The sequence below is a fragment of the Lepisma saccharinum genome, chromosome 1 (assembly GCF_977018435.1).
Source record: "Lepisma saccharinum chromosome 1, izLepSacc3.1, whole genome shotgun sequence".
NCBI classification, from domain to species: Eukaryota; Metazoa; Arthropoda; class Insecta; order Zygentoma; family Lepismatidae; genus Lepisma; species Lepisma saccharinum.
The window spans coordinates 116,887,695-116,915,171 of record NC_139229.1 but is presented as its reverse complement, the minus strand read 5'-3'; the positions used below and the strand labels follow the sequence as shown (position 1 = coordinate 116,915,171).

The window sequence follows — 27,477 nt, the reverse complement described above, 5'->3', positions numbered from 1 at the left end:
CCAATCATTATTCTCGTGAAGAAGAGTCGTTCATGTGAAGAAATTGAGCGAAATTGTCCTCCATGGCAGACAGGTTACGTTCATTTAGGCCTACGATTCAATCCATCCTCGCTCCGTGCCAACAAGACGAGGTAATTCAGTTATCGTACGCGCATCTCTCGTCCGCCAGTGGAAGCGAGCAATCCCTCCGACCAGCAGGTGGCGCTCGCAATCTTGCTCATAATTTTCAACGTTTTTGAGCTACTGTTGCTTTAGGCTTAGAGACGAAGGCACTAATTTAGTAACAAACATCGTGAAATCAGACAATTTGCAAAAAAGATTGTCAACTCAATGGCATTTAATGTTCTTCCTTCTACGAAATGCGAATTCTCGCGTTGCATCAAGTTTTATTGTGCAATGAATAAAGAATCTATGTATTATTACTTTAGCACAGTTTAGCAAACATTTCCTCAGTTGATTTGTGCAGGAGCTCTGCGCGATTTAAGTGAAAAACATTTTCCTTACTATACTCTGTCTGTGGAATCTGTGGAACAAGTCCGCGCATAACGGAAAAGGTGATAAAGCGAGTTTGGCGGAGCGAGCCATACTTTGGAATGAAATATCTTGGCTTTCTGAGACTTACATGTCACACGAAATAGAGCACTATAGCAAGCGAAGCACTGCGCGCTTCTGCAAACAGCTGGTAGCCGCAGTCGCTTCACCTCTCACAAGTTCATTGGTCGAGCCCTCTCGAGTCACCACTTGCGCAGATATTTATTTTCGTTCGCTCGCTCCGGAGATACCCGGGACAGAGTATATATGATTACTAGGGGCATGCATATTTCGTTTTTGACGAAAAAACGAAATTTGAAAAAACACATTGTAGTGTTAATTTTTCATGTTTTTGAAAGGTGTGAGGTGCATTTTGTGACCATATTTTGTCACGAAATAATGCGAAATGAACTGCAAAAAGCGAAATTAACTCTTAAACACGAAATTCAGGGTTTATTCACCGCCGTGACACCTTCCGAGGTCTGAATTATCCTGAGAATTATGCAATTCCCGGAAAATTGATTATTTCTGCTGTTAATATTGGAGAAGCAAAAATGGACTCCTTTACACAGAAATAAACTTAATACTCTGATGATTACATAAATGTGCTATTAGAAGTGAAATGTTAATTCTGTGGAATAAGTGTAGTTTTTAAATCAAATTTAGGATTATTTTCACAATTTTAAAACCAATATGTCTTTTTATATACCACTTTTCATCCATTTTTTCACCGCTATAACACCGATATTTTATTTTATTTACCGCTTTTGAACCCGAAATTGACTCAGTTTTTGTACCGAAATTTTGCCTTTTTATTTACCAAAAATATGTGCCTCTAATGATTACTAATTATTATAGTAAACAATATCACCACTTTTGCGAGGCATCACAAATGAAACAAAATTCCTTATTTTCTTTTTTACAAGAATATTATTTTTATTATTTTAATGGTAGTTTCTTCATTAGAGGATGCTCAGGCACCACTGGCACCCCCTCCCCCCTGTGCACGCCTATGATGGTAAAGTGTTCCTCAAGTTCACCGAGGCTCATTTTTGCTGGGAAATTGTTACTTGTATCTTCTGACTTTCCGGTAGACTTTGTGATTGGTGTAGACTTTACGAAAGAAACGAATTCGACTTTAGTGTGGCGAGTGGAATAGTTGTTTGGCGAGTCGGGATATGAAGAAATACTATTTAGGCTTTACGAATAATATAGTATAGGTAATTAGTCCCATATTTTCAGGAACAGAATAGGAAATTCAGTGCTTGTGCCGGAACCAGAAATCCAACTTAGTTGACCCAGAGGTGCATGATTACAAAGTCGAACCTCTTTTCAGGGAAGGAATGAAAGGAAAAGCAGAGTTGAAGGCCAAGAAGAGGGGCAGAAATGCTTCAACCTGCCTGATGCTATCAGTTGCTCCTGCAGTGAATCAATCGTCTGGAGTAAAGCTAGCTGCTGCTGCTGACCTTCTTTCTGGCAACACAGAAGTGTTCCCCAAGAACATTGGACACGAAACCAGGTGAGTTATTAGGAAGTTATACAGATTTTATTTCGGGTCAAATAGGAAAGTGTTATGGATTTGGTAACACTTTACTATACCGGAGACGGATTTCTTCAAATTTACAGGAGAAAGTACTTACCCAAATCATTTTCTGTAGCGTTGTTGATGTTCGGGAATGTAGTTTTGATCCATTTTAATGCGAATGCATGTGGTTTTCTACGAAAATCTATTTCCGACACGTTATTGCTGCTGCCGCCATTTGCTTTCTGCACGAGAGCACAATACGCTCTCGTATGGTCCGTATATGCTAAATTTAACGAAAGGAGTGCTAATGGAACCTAACCTAAGAGGCCTAACCTAACCTAGTAGGCATACCTCGTCCCCGTGATGGTTCGTGGGGCTATCGTGAATTTTTTGGCTACCCGTGGATGGTTTGTGGGAAATAAGGAAAAACAGTAAGTACTCGTTAATGTAAGAAATAGATGTTATTTTCGTTAGAAATTCATTATTTCACCTAAAGAAATGTTCCGCAATGCAGAATAGTACGTTAACAATGTAAAAAATTGCGAAATAAATCATTGATAGTTGTCTCCGGTATAGTAAGTAGTACGATGGATTTAAATACACTATTAATCTAAGTGTCCCACCTCCCGTTCATGTGCGTCGGTAGATTTTTTGTATGGGGGAGGGTCAGTGCAATGATAAGACTTGAATAGTAGAAAAACTAAGAATCACAAAACTATTATTATTATCGTGGTTACGATTATTATTATACAATAATAACTATTACAAACTGTAAAATGTACCAATTTCATTCCATATTTATGGTAACGGTTCCGATTGTTTTATGATTTCTCCTAGCACAAGGACTAATTATCATAGAATTTTGGAAATCATTGAACCTTCCTTAAAGTAATGAGCGCTGTTTGGACTCGAAAGAAAGTTATTTATGTTGAAAAAACAACTTGAAAATTACCTTACGCACTTCTCATGGACAAGATATTCTCGGTCGACAAGCGACTGTAAATATTGAAGCGTGGGAATGAATGTAGAAGTAAATTGAAACCTTAGTAGAATGCATTTAGGGATTTTATTTTAATGCTAAGGGAACCAAACCTAACCTGCCTAACCTAACCACGAAAACATATATTGAACAAAACCTTAAGTAATCGCTAAAAGTCCGCAGTTTATGTTAACAGACGTACATTGAAATCGAACCATGTAAAAATTCTATTCGTAACATGATGAAATTGCAAAAAACAAAAGGAACTTGGGCCGACTTATGCTTTACATTTTACTCAGGAATGTGTTCTTAAGAAGATCTAATGAAACTAGGTTGCTATAAAACTTAAGTACGAGGTTAATTGCTTCTCTCTTGTACGGTTATGTAAACGCCTGTCACCAAAGGAATTTCAACCAAACAGCTTATATATTAACGCAGAGGAATACCTTGAAACTGTGGCAACGCGACGCTAATGCATAAATAATTGCAGAATATAGGAACGCGGAAATGAGCAGGTTATAGAAACTTGCAATTTTGTATTTGTAGAAAAGAATTCCTTCCTTCCTTCACTCTTCTGGAAAACTGTTCTCAAGTAAAATACCTCTTCTACTCATGAACTGCGACAAGCGAATTTTTGAAACTTTTGTTACGGTGTATTTAATGTTTGCGTTTTGGATAGACCTATTCAGTTTCAATATCGCTTAAGTATCACGCTGCACGACGCACAATATTTAAGAGTTTTATTACTAGAATGCAGTTCAAGCACTGGCTTACGCACGATTTTTTTTTCGGGAGGGGCTGGAATTGTAACTGTGGATGGCTGGATGCACAATAAAATATTTCGCATATTTGGAGCCTTTCACTATTGAAACTGTACCCGAAGACAAATTGGTAATCGAGGGGTCATTTTAAGTGTTTCTTTCATTTACACCATTCTTTTATTTCAAGTTCTCTACTAATTTTCACTTGAAAAATTCGATTTTCTAAAAGTTTCGGGAGGGCTTGTAGCACCCCCGCTCCCCGTGGTTACGCCAGTGATTTCAAGTAATGACATAAAATGTTATGTAGATTTATATATTTGTAAAAAATGTACAGCAAAATTTCCTTCAAATTCTATGCCATACTAATCCTTCAACAGATTTAGGCTTACGTATTCTAAATTTACAGCAGTTATCCTGGTGACAAAATTTGTGATTTTACACCCACCCCTCTCATCCTAAACGACGCGTTGTATTTCAAGAGTTTTATTGTAAATTTAAAGCGCGAGCGATGCCCTAACAATCCTATGAAATTTCTTCCCAATCTACAAAGAAAAGTATTGCACACGAAATTTTGAAAATGTCAGAAATATTAGAAATGATTGTGTGTTTGTGCGTTTCTTTTCATTCTGTAGCATGGCGTGCTTGATATGTGCGTTCATTATTGCAAATCCCCTGTTCTGTATATTTCGGCTGACGCAAATGTTGCAAAGTTCACTCGAGCCTTTGGCGTCTCTATACATTTAACGACTTTTTTTTTCATCCTCGTTTGTAGATTAATCACAACCATTGACGAAATTGAAAAAAGAGCACACACATTCAAACCTTTACAAGGATTTGAATCTGGAACCGTAGAGTTCGTATCGCACTACGTCACCAGAGGACGTTTGTGCCATACCTAATCACTGCTTGTTGATGCAATATTGCAGCTTTCTGTAATGATCAGACAGACAGGGCGAGCGCGATATTTTTTTTTTGTTTGTAGTCTCTCACCCAACAAGTACATCATCTCCCCAAGAGATGGCACTAGCATACACACTAGCAAGAATTGTTGGCAAGCTTCTATCCTGTATTGCACCCTTCAGGGAGATACTTGAACTACGTGGATTGTGCCCTCAGAGTAGGAATGTATCGCGGGAGATAAGAAACTGGCAGATCACGTATATACTTATTGCCGGAATCGGTTTAGCACAAAATATAAATCATTTATTCAATCACATCACTTTCACACGTAGGGAAACATTTCATTATAAGGTATCTAGCGGGGCTGGATGGGACATCCGAAAAGAATCTTTTTTAAAAAATTCCCTACATTTTGATCATCACGTAATTTGCATGAAAAAAAACACGTCTCCCAATTGTAGAAAGAGAATCACATAAAGGGACATTACTTATATCTTTTTTTCCGGGAGGGGGGGTATTGTCCTAGATGAGTGCCCGTCTCCCCACGACCTATGACGCACCACAAATTGAAGAACCTCCCTTTGTGCTAAATTCTTCATGCAAATGATTTTGAGCAGAAACATGTACACAAAAAATAATAAATACAAATTTGAAGCATTTTTACCGACATTGCGACTGGATCTATAGTTTAACATGAAATCCTAACCACGGTATTTGGAGCTCGCCCTCTTAAAATTGTAAGAGGCAGATAATAGGTAATTGATACAAATTCCCTAAATTGCGCAATTGAGGTTTATCATGATTTTCTACTACAAATGCATTACCATAACAATGTAAATGTCATATTTAGTTATGACTACAACAGTGGTAAGGACACAGTATGCTACGATGCCAGGGGTCCCGTTCTCTGTTCTCTGTGGGTCTTCATTCAGCAACTTCATTATTCATTTTCATCACTCATCTTCATCACGATCAGCCAAAACTGGCAGAACAGCAACGCTAATTGACAAAAATAAAAGATCGTAAGTATACCTTGGTATCTCTAAGTTGTGCCTCAAGTGAGCGTGTTTCTGTACAACAAAACCCCCTTTTTTAACTGTAGGAAAATCACCTGCTAAGACAAAAAGATTCAAATCCTCATTTGCCATTATTTATTTCTCTGCTGCATATCTTAATTTATATTTGCTGCGCAGTATATTTACTATGATTTACACAGTATACAGAGAACCGATAATACGAGGGCGTGCTGAAAAGTAATGCCTCCTATTTTTTTGTGACGGTGTAAAGACATTTCGGATTTTAAGCAACCATGCATTGTACTCTTCAGACTTTCCCCCTTCTCCATTTCAAGTTTCAAACTTCTATCGTCAGGGGTTGCTGAACTAGAGCGAGGAAAATAGCAGCAAGTAACATACTATGTCGGTACACCCGAAACAGCGTGTGGTGACCGAGTTTCTAGCTGCAGAAAATATTCCCCCAATTGACATTCATTGGAGAATGAAGGCTTTTTGTGAGGATGAATGTGTGACGTCAGTAATGTATGATGTTTGGGCTGTTCATGTTCACAATGAAAACCCCAGCCGAGGAAGTCTTAACTATCAAGAAGTTCTTTGTCACACACATTACTTTTCAGCACGCCCTCGTACATTAGCATTTATAATGGAACAGCAATGTAAATACGATGCATGTGCTTTAGATACAAATATAATAGAAGACCAAGACAAAGTAGTATTTGATAGCACATTATCAATCAAGGCTGAGAATGTGTTTGTCCCGTTTGAGTTTTAAGTCCATCTTACGCACAGATAGGCTAATCGGGACTGAACCTACAGTTTAAAGTGGGATACGAACCGCTATGTGTCTCCACCGGGTATCGAACCCGGGACTCTTTGATTATAAGTTATTATATTACCACTTTGTCATCTAGGAGGCTGTTGTGTCTCATAATGCAACTATATTGTATAGGATGATGCAATAAAAATGTAACTTAAAGTATCCAGAACAAATCAAACATTGTCTGCCCATACTTACGCAACTACATGCTGAAAATGGCGTCCGTCATTGTTCACTACGTCGATGATCCGTGCAACCATGGCAGCCTACTGATATGGAGCTGTCGCTGATATCTCAGGTTAAGTGCTTGCTCGAGGGTCTTGAAGGGTACGTGCTACCGGGTTGAAACAATTTTCATTTACCGTGCCCCAAAAGAAAATATACAGTTCTGCTGTAAGTAGTACACGTTTTCAATTATGTACATAAACGGGGAGTACTCTGGCATGCTGGCAGTTACTCAACGCCTACTGTAAAATTGAAAAAAAAAAAACTTAAGGTACAGTAAGTGACATTACTTTAACTTACTTTTAGCAAGAAATACACAATATTTAATTACCTTTATTACCTTATTTACCTTCTTCAATTTTAACAAGAAATACACAAACACTGTTCAGTCATCTTTGCTTGGAACACCCTGTACACATTCATAATTACTTCATCAAAATTCTAAACACTTATTTCTCGACTTATACCGTTCCCAATTTTCAAAGCACCCTTGCATATACTTTTAGGTATCATCAGTAGGGAACGGATTTTAAGGTGCAGCACCTTTCCAAAAATATATCTGTTTTCATACCGATCGTTTGAGATATGTATTTTAGGACATGAAATGAAGTAGCTAAAATGAACACTTTTTCATGAGATTAGCACATTTATCCCTTTTTTACCCGCTCTTTGATTCTTCAGCGCCTTTTCCCTTTAATTTCTTTCGTGTTTTGTTAGAAAATTGGACAGAAAAATAAATGAGTTTTACTCTTCTTGAGCAGCTCCATAAAATCCTATGTCTCATTTTGTAGAGGAGAACTAGAGATATAAAATAATGTAACATAAATTATATGCGGCTTATTACTAATTAATTATTAGTAATTATGTTATTTGCTACAGTCTTGAATAAAGAATGTTAATGTAACTGGTTTAGACCTGAATAAAGGTATTTTATCAGTATCTTTATTGCATCTTATTGAAAACATTTTCAGACCCTTTTTCTTCATTTCCCGACCATAATTTTGCACCTTAAAATCCGTTCCCTAATCATCAGTATTTTGTATATCACATTACATCCTCACGAACAAATCGTATACTATATGTATATAAGTATACACACACACTGTATAAAGCATAAAACCATTAAGCCTTGTTTCCATGATATGAAAAACTCAATATGCTGACCAAGACAGAAATTTATTTTATTATAAAACATAAAGTAAACATAACGTTTCAACCTTCTAGCAAGGTCTTCTTCATACTCTGTACCAAGTACAACTGAAACAAGGTACAGCCACCGGCAAAAAAAATGGGACACCTAGATCTTGAAATGCTCGCTAGCCCGCATGACGTTATGTGTGTTGTCTAACTTTACGGCATTGTGAGAAGGTCGTTACGAAGCGTTCTTTTTACACTCGAGTAAGAAACATAATATGTAGTGTTTCAAACATCACTAAATTCGATGTAACTGTCTCTTAAAATTTTCATGTTATAACGACAACAGTTGGCTTTCAAAATATTCTTTACATATTTATTCTAAAGACACATCTTAATAAAATTATAGTATTAATATAAACTAATGTAGACGTTTACAATGCTTTTCTACCGTCCCATAGGACACACCGTGTCCTTGTTCAATCTTTTCGTACGGCTGTCACAGTTGGTTTCAAAATACAAGGACATGGTGAATGAGTTTCTTGTTATAGTTGATCCCTTGGAAAGAACGGCCCCGTGTTCGATTCCCAGTGAAAGTACCCAAAATTATAATGTTTATTCAGCACCCTGGCAATAATTGTGCAGCTTAATTAAAAAGAAAAGTAACGCAGTGAACAACGATGACGGGACTCTAAGCACTGATCACACATTAATTACCCAATGACAATCTGCTTGATAGATGTGGCTCACAAAGGTTTGTCGAGTCATGGGATTTATATTTATCAACAATTTTCAACTCTTCACGAAATTAGCAAGCGCTAATTTATCATTCTGGCGGTTGTTGGAATGCCTGCGTTGGCCTTACAGTAACATAAAGGAGCATGCCTCACAGAACTACGCGATTCCACTTTCTTGGGGTTTGAGGGAGGAGGGAAGGCAAGTTCGAGTGACTGCAGTGTTTTATAACTCTTTCATTCGTAACTCTTTCCTCTTCCCTTATATACTTAATCATTGATTTCATTGCATTTTATATGCTGAGAATTTTACTGCAAAATTGTCTGCATTTCCTCCCGCTGCACGAATGTCTTTATGGTTTAGAAATATATACCATTCAATAAAAAACAAATAACTATCGAATAATACGTCTTCCATTTCTTACATAGCAACGAGTGCTTCTCCGATGGCGTAGTGGTAAAGCCATCGCCTTGTAATCAAAGAGTCCCTGGTTCGATACCCGGTGGAGGCACAAGTAGTTCAGATCTCACTTTAAACTGTAGGTCCACTCACGATTAGCCTATACGTGCATAAAGTGAACTTAGAAACCAAGACCCACACTCAATATTACATTTGGAAATTATTAAACAGGCAGTACTGAATTATCTGTAGTTGCACTTTTTATTGCTTATCTAAACGGACACCACTAATCACTCATTATACGATAATCATTATCCTTAGTGTCACACTATGAAAACAAGAAATTTGCATTAGTGTAGAGAATGTGCGTTATCTTATATTAAATATGCAACAAAACAACATTACGTGACTTATTTCCTTATCTGGTTACATACTGAAAAATGCACAATTTTTATTGACGATAGTCTCTACCAGTCTACATCACTATCAATACGACACAAATAATTAAAACATAAACGAAATTTATTGCATCTACAGTAGTGCCAAATATAACTATAAGGTGTGCTGCTTGAGGAATTTGTAGAAATTTCCATTGTATTGTATATTCTGGAGAGGTAGTCTGGATTTCTTCACATAAAACTACACGTGGATATAAAAAGCATAAGTTTCCTCGTCTGCAAGTTTTGAAGATGGTAGAGAATAGAGCAGATTATTCTATAAATTGACATTTCCTCAATATGAATAGACTAGAAGTGAGCAAGTGAAAAGGCATGAATGCAAGAACAGGCCATGAGATCAAAACACAATCTGCTCAAAGTATTTCCATTCTCATTCTATACTACAGAATGACGAAAATCGAAAACCACGTGTCCTCGTCGAAACAACGCAACAATAAAATAAAATATTTATAATATTCCAGTACATTGTCGCAACAATACATATTTTTATATACTTTCCAATGATCTTCTTTTACGTAGGTCGTTAACCCTGTTTCTTTTAACGCAGATACATTGATTATTCAACAAGAAATGCGAAAATACTATTAGATACCAAAATTGATTCGATATTTCTTCAAGTATTTGTCTTGTAGAAATATCTTTAATAGACTTTATGTGAATAATTATTTGGTACTATAAAGTGCAGTTGGAAAGTTAACATTTAAAAGAAATTGCAATTGTAAGGAATTTTAAGGCAATAAATGTGGTATTCAATTTAAGAACTAAGAATTAGTACTTTTAATTCTTTTAACTTATCTAGCATATCTTATTATTGCATTCAACAATGGAATTTCTTTCATTGCAGATAATACAAGATCAAGGTGTAGTGTGGTGCTCAAAGTTTAAAGTAAATAATAGAGAAGTTACATATGAAATGTGTTAGTTTTGTATATCTTCTAAATGTAATACAAGCAGTATTTGTTTTCAATTTTCAGTTATTTGTTTTAATTTGAGAAATATCTTAAAGTATTATTTATCTTTTGAATTCATTTTCTTTTCCCGGAAATGTCCACAAAGTATGGAAATTTCATAAGTGCTTTTCCTATGAAGGATGTTGTCTTATGTTAAATGAAGACCACCACATGATTCAACGATGTTACAGATATACGTAGAGAAATTACCAAAATTCATCACGTCAGTAATCATCTAGTTATGCACATCGTCGTTAGAGATTAAATCACCAAAATTAATACGTATAAAATTCGATCACGCTCCCCATTCTTGTGCGAACGTAAATTGAAAATGTAGATAAACTGTAAAAAATATTTTAAATCACATTATTTATTAGACTATCGAGGTTCAATAATTTGTCACCCTATAAATAATTCTTATAACTCAGCAGCAAGCGTCAATATATAACCCACCGGGCAATCCTGTGACGACTACTCACATATCTCAATACAATGAAACTTTAGCACTGTTAAATATACATCCTAGTTTCTTTTTAACTTTGCATCATTGCATTATACAAACTTTAACTCGTTACAAAGGTGTGGTTTCCGACGGTTTCTGACTTCTCTGAGTGTGCCTAATCTTGTCTTTCATTTCTCGAAATGGTTTATCAACACAATATGATGGTATTTACGGCATACAGATGTCCGTGAATCTAAGCGAAAGTTGTCCAAGAGGACCAGCGATCTTTGGTTGTCTTTGTACTATTATTTAGTCCTTAAACGAGGTAGGACTGAGTCTGGCAGTCTTATGTGTAGTTTTAAATCTTTGATGGGTTAGGAGAGATTTTTCTAATATTACCTAATTCTCGAGCAAGATTGATAGTTTCCGAAAAATAAGTCTCTGTCTCGTCTCGATTTTAAAGAGGTATGCCTGCCCTATCTCGACAAGTCTCGAAGGATCCAACCTAGTGCTCGTCTGTTTCACTCGGCTGTCTCGGTCTTGTTCTAGCCTCGACATACATGCGCTGAGTAAAATTCAAGTACTCTTAATATTTTTCTCGAATGAAAAAAAAATGGTTTGTGGGGGATCCGGACTACATAGACCCTCCCTTTGGATACGCCATTACTTCGAGTGATTTTGTATTCGGTGTCTTTCTCGAAACAGAATGGCATAAGCACCAAGAAATTGACAGAGGGAAAAGTATTTAAAAAGACTAAACAAGAATTCACAATGCGTGCGGAATAAAACTTTGTTTAAACCAAAATTCCTGAAAAAACGGAAGGCACGTTTTTACTTTAGGCATGGTTTTACGCATGTTGTAGCTCAAACACGATCGAAAAAGCACTTCTGAGCTCTTCATGAAATTGGCAGCGGCAGCTCGAACAGGTACTGCACCTGTATCGCTCTATCAGATAAGGTATAGGTTCTGTTGAAGCATGACTCATGCACTGATATGAAGACCAACACGTAGCCCAGCGAAGCCAAGCAGAAACTCACAGCATTACGTGTTGCTTTGTTGGTGTTTAGGAGAATGGTGGGAGGGTGGGGTCGAGGTTGAGTGACCTAATGCAGTTTTTGTAACTCACTTTCGTTGCAGTTTACTTTGATTTTTATTACATTTTATCTACTGAAAACTTATTGCAAAATTGTATGCAGATCCACACGCGGTACTAATTTGTTTATTCGTTAGAGCTATATAAGATTTCAATAACAAAAACGAAAATTAAATAATGGGTACATATATTATACATATCTCCTATTTCTTATCTAGCAACAAATTAACGAAGCTCCATTTGTTAATAACAAATTTCTCTTTCTTTCTCTCTCTCACGCACCCCCTCCCCCCACACACTTTATGTATATACAGGGTGTTTCTAAAGGTCGTTTACAACGCTTGGGAGGTGATTCCTCACACGAAAACAAGCAAAAAGTCTAAGTTCCATTTTTACGACTGAGGCTTCGTTTCCGAGATAGGAGCCTCGCAAAAGGTGACAAAGTGATCGTCACACCTAACTGGGACGAATACTATCACAGATAGAGAGGCGGTTCCAAGGGAATCATAAAGGAATCGTATGTGCTCAGTCCGGAAGTCACTATGAAAAGTTCACTGCACGCATGCGCAATGGAGTCCTCAAAGGAATTGGGGATTTCCAGCAAGAACAATACATGGAAAGGGTATGTAACGCAGCAAGAAGGACCGTGACAATGAGAAATGCGTTAAAGACAACACATCCCGACCTCAAACATCAAAACATGAGCACCGAACACAAAATCCGAAAAGTTGAGCACGGTTGCATACCCCAGTTACACGCGAGGAATGAACGAATCATGTCATGTGGCATACGAGAGACACATTACTCCACCAGGAGGAGGGAAAGAAAAACACATTATCAGGTGATTGCGACAACGTGTATTTTTACACGCGACAACTACGTAATATCCCCCCTCCCGACACACACACACAACAAACAACAAATGCTACAATGTCTTATGCACAGACAGTGCGTGTCACTGTACACCAACTGAAGATGTCATTTTCACCACACAAAGGGGGTGGGGAGCAATACCAAAAGTGTTCGCAGGCGATCATTGTGACGTAAAAGAGACCAGTTTTGGAAGCGCTGCACAGGCAAGTCTGGCTCTCGTAGTCTACGTTTGACCTTCATGACTGCTGTTCCCGCGAGAGGAGCTCGAAGGGTTGGTTCTCTCCGGCAGTCGTTCCAGTCGTTTGCAGGTGCTGGGATATGATCAGCAGTTCGCTCTAGGTTGTCATACGCATTGAAGAGTACTAGTATGTTGTATTGAAAGAAGTTGACGTGGTGGAGTGGACAAGTCAAGTATCGCAACAATTGGTCTGTGGTGTTCGTACGGTGATACGGCCAATTTGTGCAGTGTGCCAGTGTTAAACAAAAACAATACTTTGCAGTTCCAGCTCCCTATTACACAGATGGCTGCGTATACGACCCAGCAGCTAGCAGACATGCATCTCATGTATGGGAAGGCACGTGGTAATAGCCGCGAGGCAAGGCGTCTTTATGGAGAACGCTTTCCACATAGACCTTTACCGTCTCACACCTTCTTTCAGGTAGTGGACAATCGACTGCGTGAAACAGGGTCAGTGTTACCACCGCGGCAAGAAGTTGGAAGACCCCGAAGTGTACGCACACATCAGTTTGCAGAAGATGTGTTAACAGCGGTCGCAGAACATCCTGGAACTAGTACGCGCGTGCTCGCTCGGGCACGAAACACGTCTCATGTGAATGTTTGGCGAGTGTTGTCAGAGGAAGGAATGCACCCTTTTCAACTGCAGAAAGTACAAGAACTGTTACCTCGTGACTTTCGCCCTCGTATGGAGTTTTGCCAATGGTTGTTGCATCATCTGGACACAAACCCTCACTTCGGGGCAAACGTATTGTGGACAGATGAAGCCATTTTCACCAGGATTGATGTCTTCAATAGTAGAAACAGTCATGTATGGGACTTTGACAACCCACATGCACTTTTTGTGGCCCATCACCAGCACAGGTTTTCAGTGAATGTGTTGTGCGGGATAGTACATGATCATTTAATTGGACCATACATTCTCCCTGTTCGCCTGAATGGTCGCACGTATCATGCATTTCTTAGTAACGTTCTGCCTGAACTGTTGGAGACCGTACCTTTGGCACTGCGGCAAGAAATGTGGTACCAACACGATGGTGCACCAGCTCATATCGATTGTAATGTACGACATTTCCTGCATGACGTGTTTCGCAATAGGTTCATTGGTAGGGATGAGCCTGTGCCTTGGTCACCGAGGTCGCCAGATCTCAACCCTCTCGATTTTTTCTTCTGGGGAGAAATGAAAACCCTCGTATACGACACACCTGTCACATCAGCTGAGGACCTCGTTGTCGCATCAACGTCGCCGCCGCGACGGTAGCAGATACATCTGGCTTGTTTGCTCGTACTCGACAATCCTTGAAATGTCGCTGTCATCTCTGCGTAGAAGTGAATGGCAGACATTTTGAAAACCGTCTGTGATTATTGCCCTCGGCAAATCTCAGTGAGAACACTCTTGGTATTGCTCCCCACCCCCTTTGTGTGGTGAAAGTGACATCTTCAGTTGGTGTACAGTGACACGGAGTGTCTGTGCGTAAGATATTGTAGCATTTGTTGTTTGTTGTGTGTGTGTGTGTGGGGGGGGGGATATTACGTAGTTGTCGCGTGTAAAAATACACGTTGTCGCAATCACCTGATAATGTGTTTTTCTTTCCCTCCTCCTGGTGGAGTAATGTGTCTCTCGTATGCCACATGACATGATTCGTTCATTCCTCGCGTGTAACTGGGGTATGCAACCGTGCTCAACTTTTCGGATTTTGTGTTCGGTGCTCATGTTTTGATGTTTGAGGTCGGGATGTGTTGTCTTTAACGCATTTCTCATTGTCACGCTCCTTCTTGTTGCGTTACATACCCTTTCCATGCATTGTTCTTGCTGGAAATCCCCAATTCCTTTGAGGACTCCATTGCGCATGCGTGCAGTGAACTTTTCATAGTGACTTCCGGACTGAGCACATACGATTCCTTTATGATTCCCTTGGAACCGCCTCTCTATCTGTGATAGTATTCGTCCCAGTTAGGTGTGACGTTCACTTTGTCACCTTTTGCGAGGCTCCTATCTCGGAAACGAAGCCTCAGTCGTAAAAATGGAACTTAGACTTTTTGCTTGTTTTCGTGTGAGGAATCACCTCCCAAGCGTTGTAAACGACCTTTAGAAACACCCTGTATATCTGAGACTTCTATCTCAAAGGGCTAATGTCATATTTTGATAGAGAAGTTCGATACGAACAAATGGAACTTCGTTAATTCGTTGCTACGTAAGATATGGAAGGTGCTTATATGCATTATTTAATATTCATTTGTTGAAATCGTAAAGGGGAATTCACTCAGAAGCGTCAGCACACACGTGTCGCTTGTGGGGCCTGTCATGCGGCTACAGTGACAAACGTTACTGCTGATTGACTAGTTTCCAAGCGGCATGTGTCGCGTGTCGCTTCGGTGTGAATTTTCTCTAACACACACACACACTTACACTTCATATATAATCGTTGGGAGTGGTTCAGTTGCTGGTTCATTACCTTGTGTTTCAGAAAATTGAACTGCCTGATTTTTTACAATGAATTACAAGATGCATTTAGTGACACGTTCTAGTTACTAAAGAAGAATTGAATAATAGATCATCCCGATCGGCATATTCGTTAATCCAGTTTAACAATAGAGTTGACTGTGTTGGACAATGGAAGCATACACACAAATTATTCGATACCAATTATATGAAACCTGTAATACTTATGCATGACATGAGAAAATATATTGCATTTTACTTGAAATGAGAAAATACGAACAGTTACGGTTCATATAATATTTGTGTGTTTAGATAAACATCGTCCAATCCTTCGTATCTCCTTCTGGAAACTGAAATATGGTTATTAAAAAAGAAAGGAAATATTGACTCGGAGGCCGGTAGCTCGAAGTGTATGTTGTCATGATTAACAGAAACCGAAATATGAAACTGAACATGAACGGAAAAGTGTCTCAGAACGTTCAATATTTGAGAAAAATTTACAAATTTCTGCAAAACACATGTTCGTAACAATTAATTCACATCTAGAGGTTTCTCTACGGCACAAATTTGCAATTAAAAGTATTAGAAAAACGTAGAAAACCTGGTGTCAATATGTTTCACAGCTTTCGATTTAGAAGCGATCAAAGTTAGAATTGCGTGACGTTTGAAACACTGCATATTATGTTTCTCACTTGAGTGTAAAAAAAAGCTTTGTAGAGACCTTCTCACATCGCCGTAGAGTTAGGCAACACACATAACGCCATGCGGGCTAGCGAGTATTTCAGGATCTAGGTGTGCCATTTTTTTAGCCGGTGGCTGTACAAAACAGGACGATATATATACACAAAATTTACTCCCCTCCAGACACAAGACTATTAGAAAGTTGTTTTCCTGGAACATTCCACAGGTGGCCTTCCCTTGTCAACTGTAATTTCACCTGACAGGCGATGTAGCTAAACATTTTGTTTCATCTGGAAGGTGGTTGGACTCTTTATCTCACCCTTTTTTCCCTGGAGGGGAGTAATTCCCCTTGTGTCTGGAGGGTGGTAATTTTTGTGTATATATATCGCCCTGTTTTGTATCTTGTTTCAGTTGAACTTGGTACAGAGTCTGAAGAAGACCTTGCCAGAAGGTTGAAACGTTACGTTTACTTTATGTTTTATAATAAAATAAATTTCTGCCTTGGTCAGCATATTGAGTTTTTCTATAAAGCAATGTTTATAAGCGGATTTTGTAGAAACATTTGTATTTCAAGCGATGCCATCAATAATTCTTTTTTTTTTTTTTTTTTGCAGACTTACAATAATATAAATTTAATAGGGCAACTTTACTTTCACGGGGAGCCGTGGAATTTACATTTTTTTCGGCTTTTGCTCGTCCAACGCCCCCTTTGCCTCGGCGCCCAACGCGAACCGCACCTCCGGCTCCAATCTATAGCTCTGCATACGAGCTCTGCATTCTGGGTTCGAATCCATGATGGGCAAAATAATGAGATTTCTACGTAGCGTTTCGTGTGCATTTTGGAAAGCAATTACACACAGCCACCGGTTCACCAGTCGGGTCATAGCATAAAAGCACTGTCGAATAGGACTCTTTTTGAAACTTTGAGTACAAACTACTAAAATAGTCTGTGTCTGTTTAGTGAATCAAATATCCACCAGAATCCTCTACAAATCCAGGGTTACGGGGTTCGTATCCTGGGTAAAGCATGTCCGTTCGTGTGTGAGTCTCTCAATCTGTTCACTAATCATCTACTCATCCCCATCGTCGCGACTAATTCGCAGACAGGGTAGTAACTTGATGGGAGGTGAAAGGGTTGATTGATTGATTGATTTAGTTTATTTTACTTCGTGTTTTGTGCCTCTTGGCGAAGATGGGGATGAGTGATGAAATGATGAAATTGATGAATGGCAGGCGCGGCTCGTGCATTATTTACCCGGGGGTTCACTGAAGTGATGTGACATATATTCACTTTCCGCAAAATATACTTGCTTCGCCCAACAAAAGGATGGGGGAGGGTTTAAAAGCTTTGTCAAGAATTCTTTTTATCTGGGAGTATAAGGTTTTGTTGTAGGGGTGTGCGAATAAATTTAGGGCTGAAACTACAATAAATTGTGCCTTTATGAAAAAAGTTGAGTTTTGTTGGAATATCATGGACGTCCTCAAGTAGGGGCAAGTAATATATTTTTTCCCCACGAGGAGCAAAAAACACTCCTTCAGTCTGAAGTTACTGCAACGCTTTTATAATAATTACCAAAAATTACTGTGACTGAAATTAAATTATATGGGTGTAATATATAATTTTTGGTTTACATTCAATTTCCATGGGGGGGCGGCCCCCTTTTCCCCTTCCGGACGTCCATGCTGACTAATCAGAACTGGTCCTACATTTGTTAAAGGGAAATGGCAACTAATGTCATGCGCATACTAGAAATCGAACCTGAGACCCTTTCATTTATACGCGACAGGTTTGTTCAAATTTGGGGCTGGTCGACCAGCACACGCTTTTTTTCAGTGGACAAGGAAGTTTGTTTACGTTAATTATGTGCATTTCTATCGGTCATTTCTTACCTGCGCGGACAGCAACGCCTACACTGCATCAAATGACATAACCTAGGTAAAGTCCATCCCTCGTTTCACTCGCAGCATCACTTAATACTTTCCAACAAGTATCCAAGCACTTCAAAAACTAAAAAACTTGAGACTTTGACACCGAGCGACAGCGAGTCACGTCTTCGCGCCATTCTTTCTCTTTCGCGAACCCGAAGTGTTTCCACCTTTAAGGAAAAACCTCTGAATGCATGCACAAGGTATTTTTGTAATGTATCTCCTTTATTTTAATTCATCGCATCTAATTCCAGCTTCTATTTGTTTCCACTCATCCATCTCTGACACAATCTTGCATTTATTCCAAGAAGTTCGGTGCAAAAATGATACAAGAGAAGATTGAATATGTAATGTATCCGCTTCAAACTTGAACAGCACACAGAAACACTGGAAGGGAGGAAGCAGCGAGAAAGGAGCCTTGTCCCGCGGCTTCTGCGAGAGAACGAACTGCGCATGACCGTTGGGTAGAGACATAGGTTCTGGAATCTCATCTCCCATGTATTTTGTCCTATACCCTCCTCGCGCTTCTGCTCCCGCACGAAGCTTTCACAATGGCACGAGTTGTCCTGTGGGGGTTCAACTGAGGGTCTGTATCAGGGCGGCCGATTCGCGGTTTCTTCTTCTCAGCAAGAGAGTTCGCCGTGTTACGGGCACAAATACATGACTTATTGTGTAGAATTTTTAGCGAAATAATGTGAAAATTTAAAGACATTGTTCATTGTTCATTCTCGAGGTGATTATCGTATATTACTGGGGGTTCACTGATCCTGTGCGCTATAGGGCCAACCGCGCCTGATGAATGGATATTCACAAACAACCAAACCCGAGCGAGATTCGAACCCGGGGCCCTTGGCGTCGCAGCGCGATGTGCTAACCACTTGGTCACAGGGTCTGGCTTGAAGGGGGATGAAAGGGAACCCCCCATCTGTGTACTGCATTCCCCTCTTTCTGGTTGCTATATTTTGGCGCCGATGCTCCCCGATTGGAGATTTTTCAACTGCCAGAGTGCTCACAGATTGGGAAAAATTATTAAATAATCAAATTTTAAAAAAAAATTATTCCATACCCTCTTGATGTTTGCGAAGATAATAGAAGTAGTGGATAAGCTATAATATATATATAATATATATACACCACGAACTTTATTTTTTGGCCCCCTAAATTCTCACGACGCAACGCGCATCATGAACCTTCCTTCCTTCTATGCACTCCTGTACTCTTCTATATAGATATAAGAACTGGCGTATGCAGGACTTTTTTCGGAGGGGGATGTATTTGTAAAGGTGGATATCACATAACTGCGTTCTGTGAGGTGGGGTGGGGGGCGGATACGCTATGAAATATTTAAGAATTACCATTTTTAACCTTGGCTTTAAAAATATTGTTCAAAGACAAAACAAATTGTAATCGAAAGTCATGTTAAGGCGGGGTTGCATTTACTCATTGGTTTTTACAGAGTTCTTTACTACTTTCATTTGAAAAAAAAAATTCAAAATTTATGGAGGGTCTGTAGCCTCATCAGCGGCGACTCTGCGTACGCCAACTAGTTTCTTTGCAATAGGAACTAACATGATTTACAGGAATCTTTGGGTTCAAAATAATAGCTACAAGGAACGTTCCAAAATGTAATTTAAATAACTGATCTACATCACACATTTAATAAATATTTCAAATTGTATTTCATTCAAAAATGTTATGCTCACTCTGCCCCTAAAAGAGACTGTTGCGCAGTAAAAAAACAGTTCGAACTAGTTTTGTGTCATGGAAACTTGGAGCGCCGTTTTGTTAAACTACACTTTTAGGCGCTATTCATCCAGTACTAAAATTCATAAACTTTCCACAATAATACACGGACAGAAGTCAGTATAATGGTTACAAAACTTTGTTTTATTTCAGTCAACAAATTAACAAACGTTTCGCCTCATAGCAATAAGAACAAAAGATCGATGTTCAACTTGTCCCAGCAAGTAGTGACATCTAGCGGTGAATCGTGGAGTTATTCGTCGGTGACCGGCATCGGATTCTGTGGTCGACTTGTTTTCAGAGCGTGGTGCTGCAATTATTACAGAAAAGTTTGCTGGTTGTTTTCACTCTGTAATCAGGTTTTTGTGGCTTTACAGAGACGAAATGAATTCGGTTTCTATAGACAGGTCCAGTCTGGGCAACAGGAAACGATAGACGAAGGTAGGTGAACGTAGAAACTTTGTAAAACAATTAGACCCTCCCTCCCATATGGCGTAATGCGATATTCATTAGTTTTACTCAATATATAACTTGCGTGTAATGTACGAAAGCTTTACAGATAGATATCTGGATATTTTCGAAACAATTTGTTTGTTGTTCCATGATACGTCATTCAAGCAGTGTGGAAATATTACAAACGCAAAATGTTGACAACTGGTTTCGCATTAACTTGAAAGTCTAGTAAACAAAATAGGTATAAACTTCGTGAAGCAAGTGACGACAGTAAGAACTTCTTGTAAACGTTTGCCTCAAATGATAACAAAGTCCAGTATTTAACCAAAAAGAACTACGTCATTTAACTTTCGTATAACGAGCGAAGTGCGTACACAACCACCTGTGGCAGGACTCTACATTCTTGCAGCAAAGCAGAACGTGTTTTTGTGCTGATAACATCCACAAAACAGATTTTCACAACTGGAAAACCTAAGCAGCAGCACCCGTGCAGAGAATTCGTCATAACATTTGCGTCTGGTAAATTTTTTGTGCTAGAGAGGGACGATATTTCAACCCTAGCATCACAGAAATGAGATATGTATTGTCCAAGATCAAATTTTCATTTATGAATTTTCCCCTTGCACACTTTTTAAAATACATCATATGTATTGTGTGTGCGTGATATTGGCATGTAACGTGAGTTATAGAGTATACGTAACGTCCCTTCTGTGCTGAGCACGATAGGTTAGCTTGAATTAGTTCGGTTTAGTTCGATTGCAATACTCCGATCTATGATCAATCTTTCCACTCTTGAATTGGGACATTTTTAATGTTTTCTTTGAAGAAGGGGCATTTAGAGGTAGCTTTCAGACATTTTTGGAATGTGAAAACATGGTTTTACCGAATGGAAATAGGTGTTACAAATGAACGATTACATAACGAATTCGAAGGAAGAATGTGTATTTTTTCCCCGCACAGTTCAGGTATATTTCAAACACTATTGTTGTTTTGTAGCAGAAAATTGAAAGTCAGTGGAGTTAAAATACTTTGGAGGAAGATTAAACCTATCTGTCTAACCTAGCCACATGAAAGGAGAATAAAATTAGCCACAGACTGTCACATTATGTAGCGAATTGTGGATTCTTACATAGAATAATGTATAACACAAATTAACGAAAATTACGAAGAATTACCCCTTGCACTAAACAGCTTTTAAATAAGGCCTGTTTTAGAAAGAAGGGAGTTCTATAGAACACTATAGAGAAAAAGATCAATTAAATATAATTTATGTAACATTAACCTGCACTGAAGTACTTTCGTTATCTTCCATGAAGGCAGATTCGGATTCATCATGTTTCCTGCTTCAGCTGTCTGTCGTTGCAAATGCTTCTTTCCCCCAACCTCGTTCGATTACTCGTTTCAAGCTTCCATAAAAAAATGCTCATTACATAATATGGAACTAACGTTTTTTATTTAGTTCGTTAAATTATGAAAAACATGATTTGCTTTGAATTAGTTTATTGTTTACATAACTGATGTAAATTAAACAATATAAAATCATGTTGTTATTTCGAAATAAGAAATTGAGTGTTTTTACAAAAATAACCTGAAGCTTACTTTCGATTCCATTTCGGAAAATTGTACGGGGAGAGGCTAAGGTATTTGTATAGCATGTAGGAATTTCATGCACTTGTACAGTCACGGACACTTCTGGGTTGTAATATACTATTGACTTGTAATAGAATCGTTACAAATCATAAATGTCTGACTGTACGTACCTTTTAAGCGCATATAAGACACAACTTGTTCTTGAAAAAGGCGATATATGAACCCTAGGAACACAAAAATGAAATTTGTATGGTCAAAGTTCCAATTTATATGTATGCATTTTCCCACTTCACACTTTGTAAAATACATCATATAATTCTGTGTGCGTGATGTTGGCATGTGACATTAGTTATAACGAATACCTAGTATCTCGTACGTTGAGCACGTTAGGTTTAATTTGGTTGCAATATACGGGTCCAGGATATACGTATCAGTCCACCGTTGAATTTTGACATCCTGCTTAAGGAAATGGAAAATTCGGGTATTACGATCTTATAGGACATCAGTGTTTCAGATTTTGAAATTACCTCCAATTTTCCAGACCTCATGAATTCATCGAAATAATAATTGTTAATTATATGCCCCCTACCACCTACGGCAGATTCAGGTTAATGATATTTTCGTGGCATGTGTAGGCTATGTATGTAACACTTCTTGCGACATAATAATTTAACATGCGTACATAATGACTGTGCTAGTTTGCCTAGTTGGCCAGAGGCTCACAAACTTATGTTTTAAGAACCTTATTGTTTTTTTAGAAGTAATTCGTCACAAACTTTTGTCCTTGTTGTGCCAACACAATAGTGCACTTGTCGAACTATTATGCGATTCACTGTAGAAGTAATTGCTGAGCTAAGGGTAAATCTGTATTGAAATTGAGTTGTAAAATTATGTCTTCATTTTTTTCGTGTTATTTGTTCCCATGAAGCACTAGTCAGTGGCCTAGCAACATATCGCAATTAGAATGCAAGGCCCCAATCAGTTCTTAAATTTGAAATCCCAATGTGAATCGATACAAAATCTTCAGAAATATGTCAGAAAATTATCATATTTAAATAATAATAAATTACTGAAGAAAATTATATTTAATTTCACACCCTGAAAATGCCTTTGTTTTCCGGGAGCTGAAATATGAAGCTGTAGGAAGGAAGTAAGAACTGTTTATATTATCCATTGCCTTCTTGAGTTGCATGCAACCCAAGCATTTAAATGCCTCGCACTTGGTTCGGGCCTGTTGGAGGTGCATTATTGTTAACATATTAAAATCGGGAGTGCAAGGTCGAGAGAAAGAAGAAAAGACAAGACAAATTGCTTTTTATTCGAGAAAAGAATAAATGGTTAAAAATGAGCACGCAAGTTATCGTTAATTTTTGCGTAAATGTTTCACATGAGAAATATGACGAACATTTTTACTTTTTCTGGGCCCACTTAGGTTTAGAGCCCCTCGCCTGTATGTTACGCTCCTGATTTGACGTATTAAAACTAACTAGAATTTATATCCAGATAAAAACAGAATATTTTAATTTTATTGCCTACAATAATTAGCATTTTCCATCTTTTTCCCCCTCACTTCTATTTAGAACATTTTTTGTATGAACCCCATGAGACGCGAGGCCCATTCTGGTACGAGGCCTCGGGCCTCGTAAAAGTAAAAGTGCATCAATTGTGCACGGTCATCTCAAAGAAACCAAGATTAAAAACTTAACTGCGTCAATCGATGCACGAAAATGCATCAATGCATTTTGAGTTGTGTTTAGCGAAGAAGAAAAAAAAATTATGTAGTCATCATGGATAGAGTAAAGTGCACGTTGAAATTCTTTCCGAAGGGGAGTATTGTTGCACTGATAACCTCTAGGCTCCTCCCTCGTGAAGTGCTGACGTCCATATACACTCTCTGGACGCTCGCATTCAGCACCTACCAAACAACTCACTCGCTTGTGTCTTGTGGGACAATTGCGATATCAAGCAGGTGGGCTTGTAATTGAATTGTGTTCCCTGGTCGAACGGCAGCATAATTCAACACCCGACAGGCAGCAGTGCGTCATTGCCCCCATTTTTTTTAAAGTGGCACAAGTACTGACCCATTCAGAACATTGTATTGTTGCATTTGTGCTTTGGCTATTTTACACCGTTTTTCTATTTTACAGGAAATTACAATACAGTCGAATTTCAGTTCCGATGTAAGTTTATTTGAGCCACCCGCACACGATTGTGTTCGCACTGGAACAGAGCGTTCAAGACATAAATATCGGCAATTGAATGGCAGTGAGTAAAAGAACGTTCATGTCGGAAAATATCTGAAAATAAATATTTGAGCGTGATTTCACGTTGTACCGAAAAATGGCAGTATTTTTCTCATCATAGATAGATTTGCCGCAACGAAGATTATAAATTTCTTTCCAAAAATGATGTGTTAGAAAGTTGAAAATGTGTGATGTTCTTTCTCGATATTGTAAAAGAAGTAATCTGAGACACACGAAGAGAAATTGTTTTGGCATAACGGTGTGTGTATAAAAATATACATACTGTATGTATAAGGTATATTCGCAAGACACATATATAAATTAAACATTGTTTCAGTAGACATTTTCAGCACATCTTCCCACATTTTTACGGTTGATTGTCAGTTAAAATTTAACTCTTATTTCAATTTCGGTTATTTTATATAGATTTTCTACCTCTTAGACTAATGGCGACAATGACTGTGAATTATGAAACTGGTGAAAGTACAAGTACATTGCTGCATGCCTTAACTTTAGTTCGAACTTAGCGCGTCACTTTCATCACTTAGCGACGGAAGACGCATAGCCGAATCTCGTATTCTCATATTTGTATTACTGTAGAAATCTCAAATGCTTCTGTACACTTTTCACAGCCTATACAATTTCTTCCTTCGTGTAATACATTTATTTGTCGTATAAAGGCGATTGATTAAATATTGGTAAACATGTTTCTCGTAGTATTAGATTTTGTTTTATTATGATTGATATGCTCTTTTCACAACCGTAAGCCTACACTTTACAGTGTCATTTTCCTATTGACAGTTTTTCTACATCGGTGAGGATGATTATCCGGCATATTTTCTCATAGCCGGTTGTTTATTTAGTTCTTGTACGTATACATCGTGCGGATCTTAATAGTGTAGCACATGAACGTTCGCAATTTTTTTCCAGGGAGGGACAAGCAAGGCATTTTTTCTAGGGATGCGATCGAGGCATATTTTCTCCCATAATAGTGCTGCCCCTTCAAAAAACCTTCTTCAGTTTGAAGTAATCATGTTTCTGCAACGTTCTTCTAATAAAATTAGTGCAACAGAAATGAAATTATATGTGTGAAATGTGTAATTTTAAGTTAACATTCATTTTCCGAGGAAGGCGTTTTTCCCTTTCCGGACTGCCATGTGTTGGTCATTTTTACAGTCCATTCTGTGTAGTTTGCTAACCGATAAGTGTTGTTATGCTGCAACAAGTACGTACACTTAAACCAAATAATTTTTATACAAGATTCTTCTGTGAAAACAAACTCGTGCAGAAGTGTGAGGATGCAATTTTTAAGGAAATTTTCTCGAAAGATGAGAAAAATATGTTGCAAATAAAAGGACAATATGTGTGACAATAGTATGTGATTAATTTACTTGTAAGTTTGAAAAAAAATAATTAAAATGAATCTATGTGCTTGAGTTTAGGGTTTACGTACCGCCAACTTCGCGGCAAGCGGCGTGTTTCCAGTAGCTAATCGGTCTGCCTTCTAGCAGCAGAATAACAAATGTAGGCACGGTGTGTGTATACCTATATACTAGTGGAACCACTTTCGCCGTTTGAGTTTCCTGGTTTCGTTTTTATAGATCGCCTTCCTAAATTTATGGTACTATAGACATGGTGTTCGTTGTCACATAGTTCGCGGAACCATAGATTCTCGGCTGTTTTCGCTTTTCTTTTCCACATGTGACACCAGTGCCAATTTCATGTTGGTTCGAAATCTCTGATGAGACAAGCGTTTCTGCATGTTATATTACTTCATCAATTGATCACCCGACGTCAAGGGATTAGCAAAAAGGTAAAATAACTAAAACACAGCTTAAATTCGCAACTAACGTAGCGTAAAGTATTTCGCCTCATTTTGCCTGGTTAAACGCTCCAACTGTTACAAAGTATAAGATCCAGAGATTTAAAGGTTACAGAAAAACACTCTTCATTGACTTGGGGAGCCAAGCACCTCCTTGAAAAGATGATGAAGATTCGGTCTGACACAAACACGGAAATAAATCACGCAGCTTTCATATCGCTGCTAGAATGCGTAACCTACAATATTTCCTTTCCAGTTCTGGTGGCTGAATATTGCCATCTTTTTACACTCATTCTTCCTAATGGCAGCAAGAAAACCCATGGAAAGAGTGGCAGGTTTTTTCTTTTTTGTCATGCTGGGGATTTTCTGACCGTTAGTGATGTGGCAACACCTATCTGAGCGTGAAGTTCTCACCGAATTTGCAAATAAACATCAGAGCATCGCAAAGTGCTTATGTTTCGCAATACTTGGCCGTCAAACACTGGGCTCCGTTGATGCAAGATATGATGTTGCTATTCAAGTGTGACTGGACTGTACAGGAAAAAAACAACAACCTGAACGCTGATGCATATTATATAGAAATGAATGGACACAATATGTAATATGCTCATTGTTATGCAATTGTGTGGTGAGGACAAGATATCTGTATATCAAATGCCAGCCTCTTGGCACATCAGCCACCGTAATGCGCTACGAAGCCAGATTTCTCAGGTTCGAACTCTGGGATATAATTGTTTTTAATTGGTTTGGTTTATTTTACTTCGCTTTTCTTCCACTTTTAGCTAATCGCGAGGATGAAGATGAGTGATGATATGATGAAATCGATGAAGAACACGGTCTGTTCCACCTTTGGCTTTACTGACTTTTCAGTTTTCACGTATATTGGTCAGTGTCTTCTTTTACAATACATGAACTAACATTTGTTGCACTTTTACATATCAACTTCCCAAAACAATTCGTATTGTGCTGGAATTTAATGAAAGAATGGTGAATCAAAATGCCTTGCAAGGGTGTAGATTTTTCTTGTTCTTTGAACTTCTTACGTGAAATTTATTAATATATTACTCTTCTTTAGCCAATAATAACAAATATTTAAAATATTTTTTTATATGTTGGATGCAGGTAGAATATTTGTTTTACAATGATGGGGTTTGGAAGCATGAAACTGTGCGTACTACATGAAGTTTTCATTTTCAAGTCCAATGAACACATTCATGTTTGATACGTGCCTATTATATAGCTACAAGTAGAAATACTTGGGTTCAGTGGGGGAGGGAGGAAGGGGGAGAAATCCCTCTTAATTCTCACCTTCACTATATTATCTTTCAAAGATTTGAGGCGAGGGACATAAACGAAGATTAAGTCTGGGATAAGGTGTCGTTGGAGTTTGTTTTATGTTCACTTTGCGCACATAAGTGCTAATCGGGACTGGGCCTAAAGTGGAATTGAACCTCTATGTGCCTTCACCGTGAATCGAACCCGGGATAAGGTGTCGTATTTTA

General features: G+C 38.3%; 1 protein-coding gene across 5 annotated transcripts in view; it reads left to right on the top strand.

Annotated features, from left to right (window-relative positions):
• Positions 1-20,158: 20,158 nt before the first annotated feature.
• The window catches only part of Dgk (diacyl glycerol kinase 1), a 506,799-nt gene continuing 499,480 nt past the window's right edge, over positions 20,159-27,477 (top strand). For all 5 annotated transcript variants that reach the window (XM_083137145.1, XM_083137133.1, XM_083137139.1 and 2 more), the window contains exon 1: positions 20,159-20,308. The gene's annotated coding sequence lies outside the window, so the exon portion shown is untranslated. The remainder of the gene's footprint in view (positions 20,309-27,477) is intronic.